The following is a 19,381-nucleotide window of genomic DNA, read 5'->3' as shown; positions in this document are numbered from 1 at the left end:
GCACTGCAGAGCATTTCCCAGTCTCAGGTGGACCTTGCCAAGACGCTTCAGAGCATTTCCCAGTCTCAGGAAGACCTTGCCGAGGCACTGCAGAGCATTTCCCAGTCTCAGGTGGACCTTGCCGAGGCACTGCAGAGCATTTCCCAGTCTCAGGTGGACCTTGCCAAGACGCTTCAGAGCATTTCCCAGTCACTGGGGACTGTGTCCCAGTCATGAGTGCACCTTGCTATGATGCTGTGGACATTGGCGATGCACTGCAGAATGTCGGCCAGTCACAGAGGGGCATCGCTGAGGACATCGACACCATGGTGCAGGCAATGGAGAGCCGCCAGGGCTGGCAGAGCCACATGACGCAAGGGCACCTGGAGCTCAATACAGCTGCCCCTTCACCCCAAGATGGCCCTCCAGGGCCCTGGGGCACCGACCGGGAAGAGTGAGCACTGGAGGCCGGCCCGAAAGCTCCCTACATGGTATCGAAGGTTGTCAACAGCACTCCCGAGTCTCCCCCCCCCCCCCCCCCCCCCACAAATGGCGCATCTTGGGGTTAGCGGGTGCAACAGGGTGGCCTGGTGAGGCATGTGCCTCCAGCAAGTGGGCCGGGGCACACCGGCTCCAGGCCCTACAGAGGACGTCCATCAGGGGCACCAAAAGCCACAAGGCACTGTAAGCAGCAATTTGCCTCCAACTCTGATGTATATCCTGGATACACCTAAACATAGTGGCAGAGCACGGAGGGCTAAGAAGATTGAGGATCACTGAGATGGCACGGGGGGCTGGGGAGGCGGTGGGGTGGGGGGGGGGGGGGCGAATACTCGGGAGTGCAGGTGACAACCGTCGATACCTTGTAGTGAGGTTTCGGGCCGGCCCAGCTCATTGGTGTTCCAATGTTGATTGCTGCCCCTGCGGTTTTGAAGTCTCCATTGTCCAGGCCTCACAGTCTGACTGGGATGCTAGGCAGTAACAGCCCCCCCTTCGACATGGCATGTCTACCCAGGGGAATCTACTTGTGTGCTGTGAAGTTCTCATAATTCTAACATTGCCAATTCCCTACCAGCGATAGCCTTCAGCTGTGCGCCCAGAGGCTGCCACAGTCAGTGGGGGTTAGAATGACCTTCACCATAGTACCTTGGAGAGGTTCTCTGTCCTGGGGGTGTTTGGTGGGATGGACAGACAGAAGCGGAAGTTGCCCCTGGTATGGGTATTCATGATCCGGGGGTGGCTTGTTGGACTTGGGGGGGATGGGCCCCTCGCCTCCCCAGCCCAGGGATGACCCCCAACCGGTGGCGCCCCCCCTCCCCGACAAGACCGTTCTCCCGCGAGCACTGAGGCAGCAACACCAGATCCTCCGGACTGACTGCCCATTTTCCAAGATTGCTACTCACCTCCTCCGATCCCCACAGCAGCCATTTCACTAGCTTCTAGTTTTGACATAGGTGTGTTAAAGGGCCTCCGTGTGACTGCTTGCTGGAGAGCCTGTTAGAACATGGGAGGCCGTCCGATAGGGGCTTCTTCCCATTAAATGGATGGAGATTAGCCTTCATTGGTGATTATTATTTTCTCACCACACGGTGGCGGATCCGGATCTCGCCAATGAGAGTGGGCCTGTTCGATCGGAAATTGATCGGTGTCTACCGCGGTTCCCAAATTCAGAGAGTGGGATTCTCCGATTGCCGATGCCGAAATCGTGTTCGGCGATCGGCCGGAGAATCCGTTTTACAACAAAATCAGGGGCTCCGCCTTTTTTCCGCCGCAGGCTGTTGGGACGGCCTCAGGACATCACCTGAGGCCCTCCCCCCGTGGGGGCTGGGGGGACTGGTGGGAGGTGGTCCAGGGGTAACGAGGGGGGTTTCAGATAGGCAGTTGTTGGAGGCCAGGTCCGTGCGTGACCCGTGCCATGTTGTACAGCGCTGCCGCCACAAGCCGACTCGGCCATTTGGCATCCGTATCGGCAGGTAAAGCCAGGGCTTTACATGGCGCGGCTGCTAGCCCCCCCACCAGGCAGAGCATCGGTGCGAGGTCGGCGCCATCGTTTTGGCCATAACATCAGACGCATCTTCCAGACATAGCCTCAGGATCGGAGAATCCAGCTCAGACCATCCCTCAATCTAATTGGCTTGCTTGGATTCGTGCCCGGCACGCGCAGCCACTAGGTCGCACCTCTAATGTTAATAAGGAAGCACAATACAACATCCTGATGGTTCATGTCTCTGTGTAAGCACTAATCAACAATATCTCGCAAATGTCAGTACAATGGATATCAATTTACATCAGGATGGACGAATTTGAGTATTAGTAGCTGGAGTAGACCACTCGGCCCCTCGAGCCTGCTCTGCCATTCAATAAGATTATGGCTGATCTGATTGTAACCTAATAATAATAAGCTTTATTATTGTCACAAGTAGCCTTACATTAACATCTCAATAGTCGTCCTAGTCGTCACACTCCGGCGCCTGTTAAGATACACTGAGGGAGAATTCAGAATGTCCAATTCACATTACAAGCACGTCTTTCGGGACTTGTGGGAGGAAACCGGAGCACCCGGAGCAAACCCACACAGACATGGAGAAAACAGGCAGACTCCACACAGACAGTGATTCAAGCGGGAATTGAACCTGGGGCCCTGGCGCTGTGCAGCAACAGTGCAATCCACTGTGCTACCATGCTACCCTCAGCAAACCTTCTCTGAACTGCTTCTAATTCTTTTCCATCTTTCCTTAAATAAGGAGGCCAAGACTGCACACAATACTCCAGATGCGATCTCACCAGTGCGAATGTGGGGATTTTCACAGTGACTTCATTGCAGTGTTAATGCAAGACTACTTGTGACAATAATAAAGATTATTATTGTTAGAAACCCTGCATGGCCAAAACAAATGGCAAAGTGCTGTTGAATCTCTCGGTGTTCTGGCTGTCAAGAAACAGACCGCTAACTGCACCCAAAACTAGACATAGATTTTTTCCGGTTAAATCAGGCCACTATTAGCTATCCAAATTACCTGCTGTATCTACATACCAGGCTTTTGTGATTCATGCACCAGGCACTGAGCTCCCTCTAAATCTCAGTTGTCTGCAATCTCTCATCATTTATATAATGGGCTCAATTTACTGGCCTCGTCACGCCCGACTTGGTGATGCAACGAGGCCGTTGAAACTCGCAAGAAAGGGCAGCATGGCGGCGCAGTGGGTAGCACCCACAACCCAAAGATGTGCAGGATAGTTGGACTGGCCACGCTAAATTGCCCTTTAATTGAAAAAAGAATCTCACAAGAAGCTTCTCACGAGATTCGTGACGTTCGATACATCTCATGGGCGGGATTCTCTGACCCCCCCGCCGGGTCGGAGAATTGCCCGGGGCCGGCGTCAATTCCGCCCCCGCCGTGTCCCGAATTCTCCGCCCCCCGAGAGTCGGCGGGGGCGGGAATCGCGCCGCGCCGGTCAGCAGGTCCCCCGCGACGATTCTCCGGCCTGCGATGGGCCAAAGTCCCGCCGCTGACAGGCCTCTCCCGCCGGCGTGGATTAAACCACCTACCTGACCGGTGGGATTGGCGGCACGGGTGGGTTCCGGGGTCCTGGGGGAGGGCACGGGGCGATCTGACCCCAGGGGGTGCCCCCACGATGGCCTGGCCCGCGATGGGAGCCCACCGATCGGCCGACGGGCCTGTGCCGTGGGGGCACTCTTTTTCTTCCGCCTTCGCCCTGGTCTTCACCAAGGCGGAGGTGGAAGAGACCCCCTCCCCTGCGCATGCGCCGGTATGACGCAGCAGCTGCTGATGCTCCGGCGCATGCGCGGACTTCCGCCGGCCCGGGGAAGTCCTTTCTGCCCCGGCTGTCGGGTCGCCAAAGGCCGTTCACGCCAGCTGGCGGAGCTCCAACCACTCCGGCGCGGGTCTAGCCCCTCAATGTGAAGGCTTGGCCCCTAAAGGTGCGGAGACTTCCACACCTTTGGGGCGGCCCGACGCCGGAGTGGTTCACGCCACTCCAACACGCCGGGACCCCCCGCCCCGCTGGGTAGGGGAGAATCCCGGCCCATAGATTCAATGGAATCTCACGAGATATCGTGATCTGGATTTCGCCCTCACAGGGCAAGATCCAGATTAGCATATTTAAGTCAGTGATTAGGCTCATTTAAATATGCCTGTCCCAGATTTTTCCAGCGCCCGGGACCTAATGGCTGCACCTGGGAGGCCTCGCCAGGACGTCATTTTGCACTGGTCCACACACATTATAGTTTGAATATGATGGGAAAAGAGAGTACGGAAGTGCAAAAAGTGGACAGGCATCACGATCGCCGCAGGCTTGTTGGGCTGAAGGGCCTGTTTCTGTGCTGTACTGTTCTCTGTTCTTTGTAAATATGGACCAGGCATACCAGCACCTGAGGTGGGGGGGTCTCCCAGACCTTTAGAGACCCTGGGTGGTTGGGCCCTGGGCAGGGTGGTAACCTGGCACTCCTGCTGGTACCCAGGCACCTTGGCACTGCTAGCCTGGCACTACCATGTGGGCAGGATGGCACTGTCAGGCTGGCAGAGGCATTGCCAGGGTGCCATTCTGGCAGTGTCAAGATGCCCAGGTGCCAGGTTGTCCATGCCAGGATTTGGGCCCAGGGTGCCTTGCCTATAAGAGGGTAAGGGAAGCTCGGGGACTCCCTAAGAGATAAGTTGGGCGCAGTGGGGTGGGGGATCTGGAGGCCACGGTGGGGTCGCTGAGAGGTGTCGACAGATTGGGGCGTCCTTTAAAAACCCGATCTGCGCATGCTCTTACACCATAAATCATAGAATTTACAGTGCATCTTGCACTGGCGAGCTGAGCTGGTCAGTGCAGGAAATTATGGAAATGCTGCCTCGGTGGGGCATTCCGCGGTGAGGCCAAAATAAACCCTGGCAATGTGCTGTTGCAAGGCGGGTTGCAACACCGAGAAACACCTCACTCAACCCGCCTGAAACGGGACTCTATCTCTGTCCTGTTGAGTCGGGCCCAATAAGTTTCTTTCTTTTGTACTTCCTGCCAAAATGATCCATTTCACATTTGCCCACATTATACTCCATTTAACAGATCTGTGCCCACTCATTTAGCCTATTCACGTCCCTTTGCAGCCTCCTGATGTCCTCTTCACAATTTATGGCCCTATCTCTCTTTGTGTGACAGCAAATTCTGCCACCATACCTCTGGCCTTTTCACCCAAGTCATCTATATAAATTGTAAAATGTTGAGGCTCCGGCACTGATCCGTGTGGGACACCACTCATCACATCCTGCCAAGCAGAGAGAGACCCATTTCTTCATGATATGTACTGATCCTCTGATTAATTATTTGATGCAGACTAAACCTTCCCACAAAAAGATCTTTGTTAACTTACGTTGTGACACTAATTCGTTCTCGTGCAGCAGCAAAAATAAGTTGAATTGCACTTTAAATACATTACTTCATCCGTATTTAGAATGATTTACAAAAAAAACTATTGCTCAGTTTAATCAGTGCTGTCTAAATCACCCCATTATTAACCTCTTTTTTCAGGAACTGAGCTTCTGTTGACTGAGGAAATTTGTATCCGCCATCCGATCAATTCCACAGCACTGTATTTGCAAAACTTTCAATTAACGGAATAATATCTCATTATCTTTGGTTTGCTGAGGAAATATATATTAGTCACAACAGTATGCTGAAAGCCTATATTTCTGTACTAATTACAGGCTTTGTTTTGTCTCCCATGAGCATATTTTACAGACTAGTCAGTCTTACAAAAGGTACCAATGTTAATCCACTATTTGCCTTGTTCTCCATTGCAGCTGCTTAGGAGGTAGAGTGCAAACAGAACTATATTTAAGGTCATTCCTTTTAAATCCACTGCATGGAGTTACACGGAGGGAAGAAAGAAACTAAATTATTGCTGGGAATAACATTAAGAAAAGACTCGAGATAAGATAACCTCATTGTTCCTTTATTTATGAGGCTCAGGGAGACTGTGCTCTGCAGTGCATTAACCAGTCAATGATAAAGAGATTGCATCAGGATTCCAGGGTTAAATATTAGTCCTGGGGTTCCAGCAACAAAGTGAACTTAAATAGCCACCCCAGTTAAAGGAATCAATTGTTAACATTTTCTATAATTTTATTAGCAATGCCAAGCTTTTTTTTTCTGAAGGATAAAATTGCTGTTCAAGTTTAATAACGGTTTAATATTTCTGTATAACTTAACTTTAATATTGCTATTGTTGTTCCATGCAACTATTGGTAGTCCCCTTAAAAATCCTTAACTGATTTTCCCAGTATAAATTGCAATTGTAATGACCGTATTGGTTATCTTTTGAGGACTCATTTGCCGTCTAGGCGGGCACACCATTCAAAGCAAATCTCCTTGTTTCCTGGTCAACATTCATTCCTCAACCAACCCCACTTCTTCTTCAGTCCTCTGCCTAAACATAGATCTAGCCACCAGCCCCCTGACCTCCACAACAAGCAGGGAAAGGAGGCAGCTGCCAAATCCACCCAATGCTGCCAGAACAGGGATTAAACCCCATGCTGTTACCATCAATCTGATCCACACGGCCCAAGAAGTCTAAGTTACTTTGGTAACATACACTTACGCATACAGGTTGTAGCTTGTAGCTATGCATAGTGATGGTAGAGGTTCAAATTTATTGACCGGGAATCACTCCCAATCTTACCGGAATGTTTTGGAAGAATTTACAAGTTGAGACTCTATTTTGCTGCATTATGAACATACTTAGGGTGGCATGGTGGTGCAGTGGTTAGCACTACTGCCTCACAGCGCTGAGGACCCAGGTTCGATCCCGGCCTTGGGTCACTGTCCATGTTGAGTTTGCACATTCGTCCTGTGTCTGCGTGCATCTCACCCCCACAACCCAAAGATGTGCAGGATAGGGGAATTGGCCATGTTAAATTTCCTCTTAATTGGAAAAGAAAAGAATTGGGTACTTTAAGTTTTCAGGAAAAAAAACCTTTTGTGATCATTTAGTCCTGGAATGGGACTCGATCCCAGAGCTTCTGGCTGACAGGGAGGAATGCTACCCATTGCACCACCAGACCTCCCACACAACATCACTAAAATAAATCAGTTTATCCAAATTCCTCTATGTTGTACCTTGCTGTGGAATATTGAAACAGAAATGGATCATTCAACCCCTCGGTATTGTTCTGCCAATCAATTACACATGGTTGATTTGTACATCAACTTCATTTATCCACTTTTATCCCATTTAACTTGCTACCTCAACATAATAAACATCTGTCAGCTTCAGTCTTAAAAATTTCACTTAAAATATTTATTGTAGTGCAGTGAATTCCTGCATCATGTGTACAAATTGCATAAACTTGCTTGTATTTATATGAATATAGGTAGTTGGAGGGTAATCAAATGAAGGTATTTAATACAATAAATGGGTCAGATCGAAAAGGTATCGAGGAACTGTTTGCTCTGATGGGGAAATCCACATTTAAAGGACCCCCACTAAACGTTAGAGCTACATCATTAAGGATTGAAAGCAAGAACCACTAGGTGAAACTTTTTTTCTAAGTGCTGGAAAAACTGCCCCCTACTTTTCTCTCCATATTTTGTCGCACTTAGTAAAACAAAACGCTGGAGTTGTGTCTCACCCTGTCACGCCGGCGAGGTGGGCCCTGATAAGAGCTCAACGTCAGCTCTTCAGAGATCAGGCACCTTTTTTAACAAGTACCCCAATCTTAAAAGCTCCACAGAGATGGGGGCACCATCTCCCATTGTTTCCCACAATGCCTAATGAAATTTGGAATTTTTGAAGTAGCCATTATTGGTGAGTAATTTTGTGGGTTATTGCTCGGACATTGATTTTTATAATTTTCATCACCTCTTTAAATTACTTGAGTTGATTCCCTATTAAAAGCAAGATGGAGCCGCAGCGTGGCGACTCTGCGAGCTCTCCCACACAGATCCTCTTCCTACATCTTTTATAACCATTCTAACCTTAATTCTAACACAAATATAATTTCTAACTATGTCCTTTTACATTTAGTTACAAGGCTGGAGATCCTCCGACTTCTGTGGACTGACCACATGACCCGGTCTGACGCGACCCGACAGGACTCAACCGGCAACCTGACCCCCCGACCGCGACCTGGAGGTAGAGGAGGCCCGAACTCGACCCGGCTTCTGAAGCGCCCGACCCGGCTCCAAAAACGCCTGACCTGGAGAGTCCCGCCCAGCGTCCCAACTCACCTGAAGAAGGAAAAGAAGAGCATTGATGTGGAGGCCCGACCAGGTCTATTCCAAGGCCCGATCTCAGGAGTGCCCGACCCGACCACCGGTGCTGGAGCCGACCACGTGACCCGGGCTGACCAGAAAGGACATGCCAGAGACAGAACCATGGCCGAAACACTCCTAAATCAGCGAAAACCCCACACGAGGACCCGAACAAGCCAAAAGGAAAACCTGTCCTCACTGAACACCAGGGCCTGACTAGATCGTGAACATGCCCCTGACCCCGGTGATCCCAACATCGCAACCAGAGCCTAGGACCCATCCAGACACAACCATTTACCTTCCACATGGTCTGACCTGTCTCATCGGTTCCCGAGACCACCCAGAAGCAGCCGTCGACTGAGGAAATGAGGGAAATGTGGCGGTCTGCAGACGAGACTGAAACAACCCGATTGAAAGTCTCCTCTCCCCAGCATACTCCAGGCAAATATCCAAGTGATCGAAAACAAGCTGGACAGGCTTAATGAGACTTACCTCTTAGATGGAAGTGAGAGACAGCTGTGTGCTGTGTTTCACAGAGACATGGCCCACTCCTGCCTCACTGGACTGTGCCACATAACCTGAGGGTTTCTCAACTAATCGGATGTACTGCATGGTGTCCTCCAGCAAGGCGAAGTATGGAGGAGTTTGCCTCCCCATCAATGCCTCTCGGTGCTCATGACGACTCTGTCAAACTACTGCTCCCCGGGCCTGGAATACCTGACTGCGAAGTGCCGCCCATGCTAACTTTCATGGTCGTACACTTCTGCCATTATCACAGCAGTCTACATCCCACCCCAGGTGGAAGTGAAGAAGGTGCTTGATGAATTGTACACCGCTATAAACAACAGTGAAACATAATACCCAGAGGCCTTGTTCATCATGGCCGGGGACTTCATGCCAATCTCAAGGGTGTACTGGTAAAATTCCATTAAACCATCTCCTGTCACACCAGGTACCGTAGCATCCTTGACCACTGCTGCACAAACATCAAGGACGCCTACCGCTTCATCCCCCAACCACATTTTTAAAAATCAGACCATAAGACTCTACTCCTTGTCCCTGCATATAAGCAGAAACTTAAGCCGAAGGATCCCATTAAGAAGTTGTGCAAAGCTGGTCTGAGGCAACAGGACAGCTCCTAGGCGAGTGCTTGGAGTCAGTGGACTGGTCCATATTCAAGAACTCAACGGCCAATCTGGATGAGTATGCAACTACCATCACAGACTTCATCAGTATGTGTGCCAAAGATTGCGTGCCAAAGAAGGTAGTATGTACGTTCTCCAGCTGATAACCATGGTTTAAGTGGGAGATCCAGGTCTGAGGCGTTCAAGACAGGCGACCATGACGTATACAAGAAATCCAGGTACGACCTCCGCAAAGCCATCAGGGGCACCAAGAGACAATACCAGACTAAGCTAGAGTCCCAGACTAATGACACAAACTCTCGTAGGTTGTGGCAAGGCTTAAACAATATGACCGGCTAGAAAGTAAAACCGAGGAGAATCTCTGGCAACAAAGCATCCGTCCTTGATGAACTCAATGCATTCTATGCTTGTTTCGAGCAGGAAGATAATGAACTGTTAACTTCCCCAACAGTCTTGGACACATACTCCAGAAGTTAGATCGGCCTTCTTGAAAGTGAACCCGCGGAAAGCAATGGTTCCTGATGGAATCCCTTGTGGTGCACTTGGATCCTACGCGGACCAACTGGCGGGTGTGTTTGCAGACATCTTCAACCTCTCCCTATTCCGTTCCGAGGTCCCCAGTTGCTTCAATAAGATCACTATCATACAGCTGCCAAAGAAGAACCAGGTAACGCGCCTCAATGACTACTGACCAGTGGTCCTGACATCTATCATTATGAAGTGCTTCGAGAGGTTAGTCATGAGACATATCAACGCTATCCTTCCACATTTCCTTGATCCACTGCAATTTGCCTACTGCCGCAACCAGTCCACAGCAGATGCTATCTCCCTGGCCCGACATTCATCCCTGGGGCATCTCGACAACAAGGACTCCTAGATTAGACTCCTGATCATTGGCTACAGCTCCGCCTTCAACACCATAATCCCAGCCAAGCCTATGTCCAAATTTAGGATTCGGCTCCTCCCTCTGCATCTGGATCCTCGACTTCCTGAACCATAGACCACAATCAGTAAGAATAAACAACAACACCTGCTCCACGATAATCCTCAATAGTGGGGTTCCGCAAGGCTGCGTACTTAGCTCCCTACCATACACACACGACTATGTGACAAAATTCAGCTCCAACTCCATCTACAGGTTTGCTGATGACACGACTGTAGTAAGTCAGATCTCAAATAATGATGAGTCAGAATACAGGAGGGAGATAGAGAACCTAATGGAGTGGTGTAACAACAACAATCTCTCCCTCAATGTCAGCAAAACTAAGGAGCTTCAGGAAGCGAAGTGTCATACAAGCCCATGTTTGCATCAATGATGCCGAGGTTGACAGCTTCAAATTCCGAGGTGCAAACATCACCAAAAATCTGTTCTGGTCCACCCACATCGACTCTACCACCAAGAAAGCACAACAGCGCCTATACTTCCTCATGAAATTAAGGAAATTCGGCATATCCGCAATCCATAAAAAGCATTCTATCTGGCTGCATCACAGCCTAGTATGGCAACTGCTCGGCCCAAGACTGTAAGAAACTAGAGAGAGTCGTAAACACAGCCCAATCTATCATGCAAATTCGCCTCCCATCCACTGACTCCATCTGCACCTCCCACTGCCTTAGGAAAGCGAACAACATAATCAAAGACCCCCTCCCACCAGGGTTATTCGCTCTTCCAACCTCTTCCATCAGGGAGGAGATAAAAAAAGTCTGAGAACACACACTAACAGATTCAAAAACAGCTTCTTCCCTGCTGTTGCCAGACTCCTGAATATCCCTCTTGTGGACTGAACTGATCTTTCTACACATCTTCTCTACAGTTGTAGCACTATACTCCATATGCTTCATCAGATGTCCATGTCTATGTATTACATCATGTATCAATCGTATGTCCTATGTTTTTCATGTATGGAGCGATCTGCCTGTACGCATAACAATACTTTTCACTGTACCTCGGTACACGTGACAATAAATCTAAATCTAAATTTGATCCCAAGCCAGGTGGTGAAAAATTAAACCCATCGGGCGCGATTCTCCCGAGTTACGAAAAATCGGGAAGCTGGCGTCAAAAACGGGCGCGTTTGACGCCAGCCTCCGCCCCCCCCGACCGGGAACTGATTCTGCTCCCTGGTCGGGGCTAGCATCGCGCGGCCGTGAACTCCGGCATCGCGGGCTTAACGAATTTCGTTAAGCACGCTAGCCAAAGTTAGCGAAGGCTGACGCGTCAGATGACGTCAGCCGCGCATGCGCGGATTGGACGACTCCAACCCGCGTATGCACGGATGACGTCATCACGCATATGCATGAAACCTTGCGCATGCGCGGGCCGGTATGCCCCTCAGCCGCCCCGCGAATGGATCCAGCGGGGCGGCGGAGGGAGAAAGAGTGCGCGGGGTAAGTACCCGCTGCCCACGATCGGTGCCCACCGATCGCGGGCCCATGGCACCCATGGCACAATCGGTGCCTTGGTTCCCCAGATCGGGACTTTACGGCCGTTTTTACGAACGGTCAGACCAGGTGTGTTTTACGTTCATAAAAACGGCCGTAAAGGCCTTGGAAATCGGCCCATCGGCCAGGGGAGAATCGCTGCTCGCCGTAAAAAAACGGCGAGCAGCGATTCATGTCAGGGGCGGCCGTTGGGGGGGGGGGGGGGAAAGAATAGCGGGAGGTCGTCGGACCAGCGTGTCCGTAAAAATTTACGCCGCCCGCTATTCTCCGATTTTTCGTCAGTCCGGAGAATTGCGCCCATCATTTTTTTGGTAATAGACTTATTTACAGAATATAACATTATTTATGTCTGCCTCCTATCCACTCTCCCAGTGCCTCAGCAGTCTCTATTTATAAAAGCTCAAGGTACTTAATTAAACAATGCCCTTCACCGTGTATCTTGACAATATAATTAACATACCATTAACAAGTTGCATTTTTAATAATTGTTGCTTAACTTGATGCATCAATCTGATGGTAAATGTATTTTTTCTTGTTATTTCCTAATTAATGATAAAAGAAAATGTGCATAATGCATGAATTTCCATTTATTGAATTTGCTGTTCTCATAAATCAATGGGGTCCCACGTTGATATTTCTGCTCAGCCATCGCATGCAATCTGGCACTGCCTGTTTTATCATGGAACTCATTCCCACGAGGCGAGTTAATATCTTTACTAAGTTCAGAAAATCCCTTATGCATTTTCCCCAGTTTCAGAATTGGTTACCTCCACTGTGCACAGAGCAATCAAGACAGCTCAGAGATTTGAGTAAATTCAACCCTGTAAGACACAGGGTGGAAAAATATTAATGTCGCCCTATTCCTTACATGGTTTCAGTCCTCAGTGAAGTCCTTTAATAATGAAATGTATGTGTATCTCTGGCCTGTAATGTAGGAATGGTGTATTGATTTGTAATTCTAATATAACTTGAATCGAACATTACCCTTTTAATATCGCACTGAATTTGTTTGTCTACAATGATTGCTGCATGGCTATTACATGTTTGCATCGAAACATAGAAAATAGGAGCAGGAGGATGACATTCGGCCCTTCGAACATGCCCCACCATTCATTATGATCATGGCTGATCATCCAACTCAGTAACCTATTCCCTCTTTCCCCCCTTATACTTTCATCCATTTAGCCCCAAGAGCTATATCTAACTCCTTCTTGAAAACATACAATGTTTTGACCTCAACCTCTTTCTGTGATAGTGACGGGTGCACCAATCCCCTAGTAGTCTTTGGACAAGCTAAACGCGCCAGTGCAGGAAATGACTTAAAGAATGGCCTCGTCAGGTCAGGGAGTTGCACGCCGAGGCCAGAAAAACACAAAGTGCTGTTGAAGAGCGGGGTCTTTCTTGGCGCTGCAGGGGCCAAGAAACATCCTGCTAAACATGCTGTTCAATGGACTTTAACTCAAGTCTGCTGAATCACGCCGGCTATCTCTAATTTTTCCATGAAGCCATGATTTGGCCACGTTTCTTGTTTTGCTTTTGCACCAGACATGAATAAACAAGTGTTCCATGTTTATCATCTGGTTAAATAGTCTTTATGTGAGTGGGTTGCGGAGGAGAGGTCAGTGTGGGTGGATTGGAGGAGGCCTGTTGTAATGTGGGAACATGTGAACTTATTCACTTTGACAGGAAGAATAGAAAGCAGCATAATATCTAAATGGAGGGAGATTGTAGAACTCGGACATACAGAGAGAATCTGGTGTCTTAGTACACAAGTCACAAAACATTAGTATGCAGGTACAGCAAATGATGTTGTTTATTATAAGTGGAATACAATATAAAGGTAGGGACATTATTCTACAATTGTACAGGCTATTGATGAAACCACATCTGGGTTATTGTGCACAGTTTTAGTTTCCTTATTTAAGAATGGTGAGAGGGACTATTATAAAATATATAGTGTATGTTCATTGCTATCTCTAAAAATATCATACTGTACCTAAAATGGCTGAATCCATGTCTGTATGTGACTGCAAAAATATCCAGCTGCTGATACTACAAAAGCTCGCGTTATCTCTGAAGAGCCATTAATGATCCCTTGAGAGCTGCACAGTCTAAATTCAAAAGGAGCTATACAAAGGCCATCTGCAGTTTATAGCTGGCCAACAGAGGTCTGCTCGTCCCCTGAGACAAAGGGCCCAGAAACCTTCCCTTCAATTCTTAATGATTGAGATATTAAACAATCCCAGGGACCCAGACTAGGCATACACATCCTTTGTCAAAGACATATTGCAAAGTGGGAGTCATATGACATGGGCCTCTGGCTTGTGGAACCAGTAAGATTGCCTTGCTGTACTGCAAAATCTCAGTCTGCTTTTTTATCATGGCTAGCAGCGTCCTAGATTAGGAACTCTGTCCCAGGTCGAACTCCTGGCCCCAGCTACACTGCTTCTGCTGGAAATTCTGTATCATCGCCTACAAGGCTGAATTTATACATGCTGAATCTCACCATGTTAAGTCAACACCATCGACAAAGTGAATTATCCAGCATTAGTTTTCAACCCACTGACCTCATGAAGGAATACCATTTCGGACTTTCATTCTAGAACCCATGTGAACACATATTTATTTTTTCTGCTGTCTCTTTACTGTAAATCCTTGTTTTCTCTAACCCTTTCTTTACTGAGTGTGGAGGCAACTTTGTGACCCAGCCACCTCCTGCGTTTTAAGCATTATACAAATAAATTAACCCTTTGAGCTTATTCTATCTCACGTTTGCCACAGACTTATTACAAGAAGATTGGATCATATAAAATACAAAGGATTGGGAAATACACCACTACTTATAAAGAGAGAAGCAAATCATCTTTCATTTATGGTGGTAAGAGGAAGAGCAGCACTGCTTAAATTAACCCTCCTCCTGTCTGTAATAAATAACATTATTTCATTAGAAGCAGTTCAGAGAATGCTCACTCAATCCCGGGATGAGAGTGCTATCTTATGAGGAAATGTTGTGACAATTGGAGTTTAGAAGAATGATGGTCTTTTTGAAACATGAAAGATCTTGATGGAGTTTTACAGAATGGATACTGAAAGATAGATATTTTAAGATGGTGATGAGGAGAATTATTTCTCTCAGAGGATTGTGAATCTGTGGAGCTCCCTTCCCTGGAGAGTGGTAGAGGCAGGGTTATTGAATGTTTTTAAGGCAGTGGCAGATAGATTCTCAAGAACATAGGAATGTGGGAAATACGAGCAGGCGTAGGCTATTTTGCACCTTGACCCTGATCCTCTATTCAATTACATCATTGTTGATATTCTAACTCAGCGCTCTTTCCCTGCACTATCCCCATTCTCGAACAATAAAATCAATGAGTATGGGGAGGCAGGCAGGATAGTGATGTTGAGGCCACAGTCAGATCAGCCATGATTTTATTGAAGTGTGGAGCAGGCTCGAGGGGCCGAATGGCCTACTCCTGCTCCTAATTTGTATGTTCACAGCGAGGGTCTGTGAAAGATTCCTTTGTTGCAGGAGTTTGAAACATCAGGTTAAGCAAAGGATAAAAAGCAAAAAAGAAGTGTAATATGTAAGGGATGTTTTCTCAAACATGGCAAACAGCGAGTGAGTGTCCATTTTTATGTGGCAGGTGACACAGGATGGGAGAAGGGATCAAAAGTTCAGTGTACAGCCTTAGAATACTGCAAGAGTATTGAATGAAGGTCTTCCAAACATACAAAGAAAGTGCAGGGAAGGATTGAAGGCAGCAGGTTATCTTGTTTTAACTGATAAGGCCATCAAACTTATTCATGCCCCACAAAGATGTCCAGAGGGTCAAAATAGATGGCAGTCACTGCTCTCGCCACCTAGCCTACATTTAAGGGCTACAAGATCAAATTCTGAACAGATCACCCTCTGCTATCTCGATAAGGACACATCCTTCTCCTAGATTGCCTACTTATTCCATTGCTTATGTCCCTTTACGCAATGCCACTTTGTGTATGCTACAGCCGTACGAGATCTTGGTCTTGACTCAGCTACATGCCTCCTTTCCACTTCAAAAATGACTGTCTTGAGACCTAACTCTACCCCATTACTAGTTTTCCATCACCCCCTCCTGCCTTTATGATGCATTGCAAGCTGGGTTTACAGACACTGCAGATCTCTCAATATTTAAATTTGCTGACTGTTCAGTTTACAACGAGGTCAGTACAACAATGTTGCAACCTCATTTTCAGACCCATTACATATTTTGGTTAGATAAGCAGCAGGAGCACACGCGTGTTAGACATTAACGAATCACTCTTAAACCTTTGGTCTTAAATCTTAAATACGAACCCCGTGGTCATTTAATTACCCCTGTCCTCCACCCGATCACAACCTTTTGATCTTTCACTGTTTCCCACCCCCACCCTTTTCCCTGGCTTTGCACTTGTTTAAAAGCTATTCATATGTAACCTTGTCCTGTCATCGATCTGAAACACAAGAGAGGCAATTTTGACCTGACCCACTGTCAGAAAACTGACGGGATTGGTTGTAATGACAAAGTTTGACACCCCACCCAATTGGACCCTCCATTGACATTAATGTAGAATAATAGTGGGTCTGATTTGTTCCCGATTCCATTGGCTTCCTAATTGGTAAGTTAATTTCCGTAAAGGCAGGAGGAGGGTGATGGAAAATTAGTGGTGGGGTAGAGGGTGGCACGATAGCACAGTGGTTAGCACTGTTGCCTCACAGCGCCAGGGTCCCATATTCGATTCCCGGCTTGGGTCACTGTCTGTGCGGAGTCTGCATGTTCTCCTCGTGTCTGCGTAGGCTTCCTCTGGGTCCTCCGGTTTCCTCCCACAAGGCGCAAAATAAGTGCTGTTAATTTGGACATTCTGAATTTTCCCTCTGTGTTCCCGAACAGGTACCAGAATGTGACGACTAGGAGCTTTTCACGTAACTTCATTGCAGTGTTAATGTAAGCCTACTTGTGACAATAAAAATTATTAATTTTTTAAAAATTAATTGTCCCCTATTAACTTTGTTTGTCTCCCTCCTCTCCACAGATGTTGTTTAACTTGCTATTTTCCTTTGTTATTTCAGCACCCACAATATTTTGCTTTTGTTGGTATATTAAGCTATGCTTTTCCAGATCCTTTCAGTCCCACAATGGTGAAGATTTTCCTCCCCTGTGAGGGGGCAGCCTTGGAAGGTACAATAGTATCTGTAGTCCTAGGATAAAGAAAGAAAGCGTACTGAGTCAAATTGGGTTGACTGTCAGCAGTGTGACACCAGCAAAGTTAAGACTAGTCATTGTGCACTTCCAGTGGTAAATGTGCTGATGGGGAAAGTCCTGCCCAAACTATGTTTGTACCCTACTTGTTTCCAGAAAGAAACCGAATTGCAGCTCTTCCTCCAACTTTAGTTCAGGATTTTCTCCACTATTTTTCACAGAAATCCCACAGAGTGAATATTATTGTCAAAATCATTTGCTTGACCTAATGAGATGTAATGACCTGCAATTTGTTATTCTGAATTCATTCTGATCTTAGTTACATGGAGAAGTTTAAACCACGTCTACTTTTGGTGTTCAATGGTGTTCAAATAAACATTTGCTGAGAATTGGATGTTTACTATCCCTAAGATCACCTCTATGGAAAAACAAATAGCTTTATTTTTAAGCAAGTTAGTTTTGCAGTAGTTGGAAAAATATGTTTTAGAGAAAAAAAAGTCTGCATTTTAGAGGGTCCTAGAAACGCGTTTTAAAAATAGAAAGGGAAGGATTTTTTGAACAAAATAATAAGGGTAAAAAAATCAAAACTTGTTGCATCCATGTTACTGGTGTAAGTGGGAGAAATGAGGGCCAATTTTGTCCTGTGCCCAAAAGAAGGCATTTATCAAGCTTCAAGACAGCGCTCCTTTACCTCACAAAGTCAATTGGCCTCTTAAATTTGTAAATAGACCTTTCTTCACCACCCTGCTGAAAATGCAGAGATACGGTGCAGGGGCCAGCTCTGTACTTCTCAAGGATTCTTCACAAACTATTGCAACCTGCCTAGCCACCAACAACAAAATCTCTTTTAAAAATCATTCCTGTGGAATGTGAAGTAATAGCCCCCACCCTCCGACTACTGCTCTATCCTCATTTACCGGTGATACAAGAGGCCAGGCATTCTTTTTCTGAAAATGGGTGATCCGCAGACAGTGCCAGTAGAATGTTCAAATAATGTTCATGAAACTAATTCTGTGCTTACCTTGAGCCGCCATGCTGTCCCATGTGAGATGCCCAATTCAGGCCTCAAACAGGCCTGGAGGGATTTCCACCCCACACTGTTGTAAAATTGACTCTTTGTGACAAGACAGCTTATCAAATCAGGAACTTTCTTCTTGGATAAATTAAAACCAGTTTCACATAAAGAACTGATTATCTTCCCATCAGGCAAATATTGACTGAGTTGGCTAATCAGTTGCTGAGTATAAACAGCTCTCTTTTATATTTCAGTCAGCAGCAGGCAGCCTTGTGTACTCTGCAGTCTCGTGTAATCTCAGCCAACAATTGATAGTGCAGCAGATCAAAGCCTGAAGGGAGAGAACCCAGGTAATTTCTGCATAAAAATGCACATTGAACAACTGATAGCAGCATAAAAAGAAGTCTTTAGATACTTTCACCAAAGTTTAAACAGCAAGTAGATTTTTGGTTAATGTGGGTGATACATAATGGTTGCTGGAGCTGTCCTGTCTGAGTTTGTAATGGACAGTGGGGGCCTTCATGCCAGCCTGCTTTACTCCAGTGATTTCAAAAATTCAATATGCTGTAATCATCATCATAGAATCCCCACAGTGCAGAAGGAAACCATTCGGCCCATCTAGTCTGCACCAGCCCTCTGAAAGAGGATTGTGGGAGGAAACCGGAGCACCTGAAGGAAACCCGCGCAGACTCGGGGAGAACGCGCAGACTCCACACAAACAGTCACCCAAGGTCGGAATTGAACCCGGGTCCCTGGCGCTGTGAGGCAGCAGTGCTAACCACTGTGCCACCGTTATGGAGACTTCAGCGTCAGTTTATCTGAAGGAAAGATATCACTATATCACTATATCACAAAGAAAACAACCTGCAAAACAATTCAATCACATATGCAATGACCAAAACAACTTGCTTGGCTTTCAACACTAAAGCACAGTGAGAAATAGTGCATCCAGTTTGTGTTTCGAACCCTTGGTTGTCCACACTTGAGGCCGGCCTCAACAGGTCAGTGCTCTTATTCTCTATGAAAATCTGAACAAAGCAAACACTACGCACTTTGGGGTTGTGTTTCTTTGAACTCTGGACTGATGTAAACTTTGCCAAAGCCAGGATGAGCCATTTCAAATAACAATTACATTGTATAAGTTTGCGGCTGCAGGAACAAAATAAACCCTTGATGCTGTATTGGAGCTCTCAAGTAATGTTTGAATTAGCAAAAAACAAAGATACAAGTATTACATGATTGCTCCAGAGATTGCCTTCCTTTTATCAGTGTATTGTTCTGTGCTTTAATAACATTTGAACAGTTTTGTTACAAACCTGAGTTTTATCAGT

The 19,381-nt window shown here is 46.9% G+C and overlaps 2 long non-coding RNA genes across 2 annotated transcripts in view; one reads left to right on the top strand and one right to left on the bottom strand.

Annotated features, from left to right (window-relative positions):
* The window catches only part of LOC119954962, a 124,042-nt gene extending 113,663 nt beyond the window's left edge, over window positions 1–10,379 (top strand). The window contains exon 6 of the long non-coding RNA XR_005458346.1: window positions 8,006–10,379. This is a non-coding gene — a long non-coding RNA (uncharacterized LOC119954962). The remainder of the gene's footprint in view (window positions 1–8,005) is intronic.
* The window catches only part of LOC119954970, a 128,993-nt gene extending 110,824 nt beyond the window's left edge, over window positions 1–18,169 (bottom strand). The window contains exon 1 of the long non-coding RNA XR_005458349.1: window positions 18,057–18,169. This is a non-coding gene — a long non-coding RNA (uncharacterized LOC119954970). The remainder of the gene's footprint in view (window positions 1–18,056) is intronic.
* Window positions 18,170–19,381: the final 1,212 nt, after the last annotated feature.

Source organism: Scyliorhinus canicula, chromosome 2 (assembly GCF_902713615.1).
Source record: "Scyliorhinus canicula chromosome 2, sScyCan1.1, whole genome shotgun sequence".
NCBI lineage: Eukaryota > Metazoa > Chordata > Chondrichthyes > Carcharhiniformes > Scyliorhinidae > Scyliorhinus > Scyliorhinus canicula.
The sequence above is the reverse complement of the archived record's forward strand: the minus strand, read 5'-3'. Positions and strand labels throughout refer to the sequence as shown.